Raw genomic sequence first — 8,546 nt, forward strand, 5'->3', positions numbered from 1 at the left:
TGCAATCCAGGCAACATTTTTGTAAACCTTCTTTGCACCCTCTCAACCTTATTTATATCCTTCCTATTTTTTTTTAATTTGGAGACCAGAACTGCACACAAAACTCCAAACTTGGCCTCACCAATGCCTTAAACAGTCTCAACATCACCCCTCAGCTCTTATATTCTATGCTATGATTTATAGCCAGCATACCAAAAGCCTTCTTCACCACCTAAGGTGCACCTAATTCAATAAAGCTTAGCATTTCTCCAAGAGGCTTGCAGTGAGAAATATGCATAAACGTAAAATCTCCATCAATGCTGTAATGTACAAACATTTTTTTCCTATTGGACTTTAAGAACCTATTCAGTGCAGGATATTATTGGTAGCAACTGAGGATAGAATTTTTGAATTTTATCATTAGTTAGCAATACATGAGCAGAATCCAGAAGCCTGCTGCTCATTTCCTAGGGGTAATGATGGGATTACTGTTAGTGCCATTGTCATTACAACTCCAATAATTGGGGTATTATTCTTTTTTTCTTTTCTGCTAATGTCAGCCTTAATTATTTTCAGATAATCAAATAATTCAATGTAAATTTGTTTTTCTGTTCTACTGACATTTATCTTTTGCAGACTTTTCATTCCCCAAGATGTAGAAGATATAATGATCTAGCATCCAGCATTGACAAAGATAAAATGACACTTGGCAATGGCAGAATAAATAGTTTTGCTGTTCCCTTAAAAAAAATTGATCTGGTCTGAGAAGACTTGGTAAAAGTTGAATAAGGAAGAAAGGTATAAAAAATGTAAAAAAATCCTAGGAAAATATCAAACATATAATTTCTCAGCAGAATACAAGCATTATGAAACTGTTGAAACCATGGTGGCGACTTTAATTCGTGAATATGTATTGTACTTGAGCATAAGAATATTCTTCAGTCAGATATTAGTCCCACATTATAAACAGAATTACATTTAGGAATTAAATAGGCAATTATAATTAACAATTATAAATTACTTTTTTCTTCAAGACTACTGATTATTACATTTTGTTACTTTGCAATTATAATTAACAATTATAAATTACATTTTTCTTCAAGACTACTGATTATTACATTTTGTTACTTTGCTCTGTCCCACTCAATTGTCTGAAACTATTAACGGTTAAATTCTTTAGTCCAGAAATGCTAATACACCCTACAGTCCACATTATCCCACTGCGTCAAAATTCAGTTATCATTGAGGTTCAGTGCTTCAGATAGAAGAAACTTTTTATTATTTTCCAGATGATCTTGTGGTCCTCTCCTAAGGCTGGGAGTTGAGAATGGGGCAGGGATGGGGTTCCTGAGGTTATTGGGCCAATATTTGATGAGGATAATCCAAGAGTTGGAGTTGGGGTGGGGGGAGGGTGGGGGAATGGGAGGAATGGAGGAGGTGCTCTAAACTTCCAGACAAGCCTTGTATGTATATTTGGGAAGGCAGATGTAGAAGAAGGGGAAATCAAGGTCTTGTAAATGTCTAGTCATAGAACATAGTCAGCTCATAGAGTTAAACAACAACCTTTAGGCACACATTTACACTAATTCCCTTTTATTCTTCCTACGTTCCCATAAACTCTGCCTAGATTCTGACACTCAACCAGGCACAAGGGGAAATCCATTGTGGCCAATTAACCTACCAACTAATACACCTTTGGGATTGGGATGAAAATGGAGCATCTGGAGATAATCCACACAGTCACAGGGAGAATGTGCAAATTCCACACAGAGAGCTCTGGAGGTTAGGTTCAGACCCATGACTTTAGAGCTGTGAACATCAACCTACCACCTTAGCTTCTCTCTCAGGCACCAATTTTATGGACTGAGTAGAAGGCATTGTATTGGTGCCAATGTGATAGATTATGGTAGAATATTTTGAAGCCAGTGTAGTTCTGCTAAAGGCAGAGCTGCTGAAATAAATGCTGTCCACACCAAGCAAATTACATGTGTTCCTTTTTAGGGGAGGTGACAGGCTCACAGGAGTGATGTCATAATGCTGCTGTGAGGCCCAGGCATTTCCCGGACAATGGGCACTTGCAGCCTGAACTTCTGCGCAGTGGGTGGGTGGGGAGGAAAGACCCTGTGACCAGCCAAGCTGGCTCTTTGCTATGGCAATTTGGCCCGTCATGTGCAGATTGACCTGACCCGCTACACCAGCCTGTAAGAATGAGGTTGGATTAGCAGAATATAGATTGTGAATTAGGTTGATGGTCTTTTAAGGATCCTAAACTTTTGAACTGAGGCAAGAAAATGCAATGGGAATAGATCCTCATAGTTATCAAAATTTACCTGTGACATCCCAGTCTATCCTCACTATTGGTCCACATTCTCCTATAATTCTTCCAAAAGAAGCATTGACTGATTAATGACGCCATCTCATTCGCATGATTATAGAAATAGTGTCAGGATTACATGGACGAATCAGACCATTTTTTCATGCAGCACAAATGTATTATATCATATTTCATGCATAGAGAAAAATCAGTTTATAGTTGTTTAAATCCATAAAAAATTATTATACATATATATTTCTAGATAATTGTATGAAGTGCTGTCCTACTGAAGATTCCTGCAAAAGCTTCCTTTACCTGTGCACAACACCGTGTCAGGTGTCTTCTGTTATGAAAATCATTTCTATATATTGGGGAATAACTATTGCTAGCTCCTTTCCCCAAAAAAACTATATGTATGCTCATCTGCTGCCTCAACATCCAGAAGGAAATTTGAATTTAGCAGAGGCACATGAGATAATTTTGATAGGAGGAGATTTTAATTTTCGTTTCAACCCAATTTTAGATAGAACTACTTGAGGAATGTCAAGAACTAAAGGAGCACAAGCCACATTGGTATTAATGAGAGATTTGAACTTAATAGATGTTTAGAGTAGAATACATCCTAGCAAAAGAGATTATTCTTTTTATTCAGACAGACATGACTCCTATTCCAAAATTGATCTCTTTTTGACGTCAACATAATTGCAGGGTAGGATGCTAGATGCAGAAGGTAAAGCGAGAATTCTGTCTGATCATTCACTTTATTAATGACGATTGCAATGCCAGATAAAGAGAAATTAGCTTAGAAATGGAGGTTGAATTCATTATAATTAAAAAGGTCAGATTTTTGGGATTTCATTAAAACACAGATACAGTTATTTTGTGCTGCCAATTTGAACTCTGTGAATGATAAATTTGTAATATGGGATGCTTTGAAGGCATATTTGAGAGGCCAAATTATTACTTCTAAAATTAAAAAGGAATATATGAAAGATGTAGATCAATTAGAACAAGAAATGTAGGTTTTAGAAAAAGACCCTCAAAAGAGAAGTTCAGAGGCTAAACGTGGACAACTTATCAATTTAAAAAACTTCAATATAATACCCTAAAAACATATAGAATAGAAAAAGCGATTACAACAGAAGTAATACGAGTTAGGTAAAAGATCACATAAAGTACTCACATGGCAATTGAAAGCAGAGCAGGTATCAAAATGATTATATCAAATAATTTAAATGTTGTAATAAACTTTAAGAAATAAATGAATTGAGATATCGGTTAGTTCAATATAATTTTATCAGTTATATTTAATACCACAAAAGTTACATAATATGGATTATATTTATTCAGATTTATGTTTCAGATGTGGTCAAGAAGTTGGTACTTTTTTTCCATTTGACTTGGCAGTGTTTCACTAATAAATCTTTTTGGCTTGATCTGGGTAATTTATTAGAACAAATAACACTGGAGTATGATTCCCACAGGATCCAATGTTATTTTTACTGGGAGATATTGGAGAAATTGAACCTAAATTAAAATTGAATATGTATAAAGTAAAATTTGTTCAAATTGCTTTGGCAATAGCTAGAACATGTATTCCTATAACTTGGAAGTCAGATATTGATTTGGGAATGAATAGATGGCATGCAGTAGTTTGGAGTTGTATTCCACTTGAGAAAATTACTTATAATTTAAGAGATAAATATCATATATTTTGTGAAATATGGAGCCCATATTTACAAACTGTTGATATTAAAATTTAAATGAATCTCAAAATCCCCTTTCTCCTATGGGTTTCTATGAATATATATGCATGTGTTTAAAAGTATTGGAATGTGATGTGCTCCTGTTGTGATTTTCTTGCCCTTTTTTTCTTTTTAGTTTGTAAAGGGTTTAGTGATAGGTTTTCTTTTTTTCCCTTTTTAATATATAAAATACCACATATATTTGGAAATATTGATGTTTGTTAAGTGATTTTATATTAAATAACATTATAAAAAAGAAATAAATGAATTGTTTATTAAATAAATAATTTTAAAAAGATAAATGAATCATTTAAGAAATTTTATTCTAAATTATGAAGTTCAGAGTCTTTAAAAGATGAAACAAAATAGATATTTATCTCAGATACATTTACCTAGATTGAGTATGAAAGAACAAGCATAAATAATTGTTAATATTACACAATTAGAAATGAAGGAAGCAATTAATTAATTTTCTTTTCTTTGGCTTGGCTTCGCGGACGAAGATTTATGGAGGGGGTAAAAAGTCCACGTCAGCTGCAGGCTCGTTTGTGGCTGACAAGTCCGATGCGGGACAGGCAGACACGGTTGCAGCGGTTGCAGGGGAAAATTGGTTGGTTGGGGTTGGGTGTTGGGTTTTTCCTCCTTTGCCTTTTGTCATTGAGGTGGGCTCTGCGGTCTTCTTCAAAGGAGGTTGCTGCCCGTCAAACTGTGATGCACCAAGATGCACGGTTTGAGGCGTTATCAGCCCACTGGCGGTGGTCAATGTGGCAGGCACCAAGAGATTTCTTTAGGCAGTCCTTGTACCTTTTCTTTGGTGCACCTCTGTCACGGTGGCCAGTGGAGAGCTCGCCATATAACACGATCTTGGGAAGGCGATGGTCCTCCATTCTGGAGACGTGACCCAAAAAGTAATGAAACACCAGGAGAATATAGTTTTCCACCTGAATTCTATAAAGACTTTAAATATTTATTTATTCATCATTTTTATGGAAATGCTGAATCAAGAATCAAGAACCCACAGTCTCCTAGAATCATTTTCAACAGCAATAATTACCACAATATCCAAAAAATACCGTGATCCTTTGAAAACTTCAACATTTGAAAACATCATCATTATTGAATGAAGATTACAAGATTCTTGCTAAAATTCTAGCAACTAGGATGACTAAATTTTTACCAAAATTAATAAATATGGACCAGACATGTTTTGTCAGAAAGAGAAAATCAGTGGATATATATCATTTAGTATTATACATTTAACACAAAAAAGTAAAGATTTAGGAGTTGTTGTGGCCTTAGGTGCAGAAAAAAAGCTTTTGATTGATTGGAATAGGACTTTTTATTTAAGGCTCTGGACAAATTTGGATTTGATCAAACTTTAATAAATTGGATTAAGGCCTAATATAAAGTCGTAACCAATGGACAAATGTCTACTTCATTTCAACTGACAAGATCAAGTAGACAAGGATGTCTTTTATCTTCTGCATTGTAATTAGGAGTGATTTGGAAATTATTTAACATTGGTCAATAAGAACACAAAATTAGTTTATTTTCACATCATATATTAGTATACTTGATAGAACCTGAGACACCTGTGGAAATTACACTATAATTTGGAGAAATATGGTAAGATCTCTGGGTAGAAAATAAATTAGGATACAAGTCAAATTATGCCTCATGTAAATGGCCAAAGGATAGGATTAAATATTTAGGGATTCATGTAGACAACAATTAAAAAAATTGAATTACTTGCTATGAATAAAAAATGGTTGATTAAGATTTTTTTTTAAAAAAGGATGACTCTATGTACAACATTAATAGGATGAATATATTTCCAAGAATTCAGTATCTTTTTCAATCTTTACCTATATTACTACCTCAAAAGTATTTTTTAAAATAAATAAATATGTAAGAAAATTTATTTGTAAAGGTTAAATGTTAAGAGTTTCTATCAAAGGGTTAATGTGAAAATATGAATTGGGAGGATTACAACTCCCTAACCTTAAGTATTATTATCAAGTGGTTTAATTGAGATTCCTAGCTTCTCTTTTTTGAAGCAGTAGGAAAACTGGCATGGGTCAAAATGGAGTTAGATAAAATAGGAGTGGAATTTTTAAATATATATAAATATATAAATTGGATTAAAAATTATTAATTGGGGTAAAGAGTCACTGTTGTTGAAACATTTCATTATTGTTGTTTGGAATAAGATAAAATACTACATTGGAATAACTGGAAATACATCACCCAAGATGACCTTGATTAAAAATCAGCTTATACCTTTTTGAAAGGATAATCAATTTTTAACTATCTGGTTTAGTATGGGTATTAAAAATATTGAAGATTGTTACCTAGTAATATTTTGTTCTGTTATTTCCAATAGAGAGCATACTTAAGGGACAAGTTAGGTTTATAAATGTGATTATCCACTTGTAACAAGCTGGAAACTCTCATTAGGAGAGGAAATACCAAAAAATGTACTTCTGCAATATATCTTTCATTATAAATATAGGCAGAAATGGAAGTGGATCTGCATATTACAAATGATGAGCAAAGATGCTTGGATCAAGATAGCCTGACAAACACTATTAATGTAAGATACAGATTAGTTCAATATAATTTTTTTTTTATCATCAGCTGTATTTAACACCACAGAAACTGAATAGAATGAAATCAGATATATCAGATCAATACTTTAGGTGTGGTGAAGAGACAGGAACTTGTTTGCATTCAACTTGGTCATGTCCACCTTTCTGGGTGGATTTATGTACAGGTATACTATTCCCATTAAACCCAGATTTATTTTTATTGGGAAACAGAAGGAAGAAGATCCAAACTAAAATTGTCAACATATCAACTGAAAATTGTTAAAATAGAATTGGCAGTAGCTAGGAAATGTATTGCATTGACTTGGAAATCAGACTTAAACATAGATATGGGAAGATGGAATTCAGAAATCCAAAGCTGTATCCCTTTAGAGAAAATTACATATCATTTGCAAAACAAATATCCTATATTTTTTTGTGAATTTGGAGCCCGTATCACAAATCTTAGGTATAAATAAGTAGAAATGTTCCTCCGGCCTCTTAAGTCCTGTGTTAACCTTCTTCCTTAAAATGAAAATGTTTATATAAAATCTATTGAGTTCCAGTGTGTTGATGTGGGCGGGGTGTAGGGGGGTGTTGGGGGCGGGGTGTTGGGGGCGATACTCTAGGAAATCCAAGATACTAAATTACTTTCTATTTATTTTCTCATTTCCTTTTAATACTATATATTATTTTTCATATGCATATATTATTCCTTAAGGGGGAGGGGGTTTGAGGAGTTGGGAGAGGTTATAACCTCATGTAATAAGTGAAATTTACTTCAGTTTGAATACATATTTTATTGTATAATGATTTATTAATTACATGCATGGAAAAATGCTTAAATGAAATATTCTAAAAAAAACATCCAGAAGGAAAGAAGGAAGGTCAAAGATATATAAAAGGAAGAGTTATGGAGAGAGAAGACGCAGAGAAGAGAAAATGAGCAAGGCAGTACAATAATTCAAAGATGTCAGAATAAAATGGAGGGGATATTTTATTCTTCAACACATCATAAGTTGTGACACAGCAGAGCAAATGGGTCTATATGCAAGGTTTAAAAAAAAACTGTATTCCGTACTTTTGTATCAAATGTAGTGAAAATAGGCAATATAATTTATAGACAAACAGCTAATAACTTCAAGTCAAAAAATATTTAAGTTCTGTCAGTATGCGTGACTAACTTAAACAATCTGTTATGATTTAGATCAAGGTTAGCGACTCTGGAAAAAAAAACAAGAAGCTTTGGTGGTCTGACCACCCTCAATGTTATACCATGGTCTACAGGATCAAACGGTCTACCTACAAAAATTACTTCCATGAACATATACCATCTCATATACACTGATCTAACAGTGGAGTGCACACATTTTTGATGTATAGCTATTTTTTTAAATAAAAAGTGAAAAATTTCCCACATCATTTGTCTACTCTTATAATTCAAGATCTGCACCTGGCAACAAATGCACACCAAATGACTGAAATACTAATCACATGAGCATCCAAAGGTCACATCTTGTCCATATAATCATTTTGATATGTTGCTGTTCACTTACTTGGCAGAAACAGTGATTTTTCACCAAGAACATATGTATCTCAGCAAATTCTGAAGGAAGCGGCCTTCTTTAAATATTAACTAGTCACAATAATTGGAACTAATCATCAAATCAGTGTAACTTATAATTATTTTTATCTAGACTTTCATTAGAAAAATATTCATTTCATAAAAACAACTGATTATTAAAGCCAAGTGATGAATCAAATGATGAACATAATTGTTCAGTTGTGCTCATTAAGAAACAAGGGAAGGATTTTAGGGTGATAAATGCTGCAGAGGTCACGCTTGATATATATTCCTTGGTGCAGAAGTTTTAAGTTATGAGGTTTTGGTGGGGTGGGGGGGAGCAGGGAATGGGGGAAATA

General features: G+C 33.7%; 1 long non-coding RNA gene across 1 annotated transcript; it reads left to right on the forward strand.

The window, feature by feature from the left end:
- Window positions 1-2,068: 2,068 nt before the first annotated feature.
- Window positions 2,069-8,042, forward strand: LOC138760146 (uncharacterized). The gene is made up of 3 exons (XR_011355464.1): window positions 2,069-2,180; window positions 6,551-6,631; window positions 7,831-8,042. It is a non-coding gene; the product is annotated as an uncharacterized lncRNA (long non-coding RNA).
- The last annotated feature ends 504 nt before the right edge of the window (window positions 8,043-8,546 follow it).

This window comes from Narcine bancroftii, chromosome 4, assembly GCF_036971445.1.
Source record: "Narcine bancroftii isolate sNarBan1 chromosome 4, sNarBan1.hap1, whole genome shotgun sequence".
NCBI lineage: Eukaryota > Metazoa > Chordata > Chondrichthyes > Torpediniformes > Narcinidae > Narcine > Narcine bancroftii.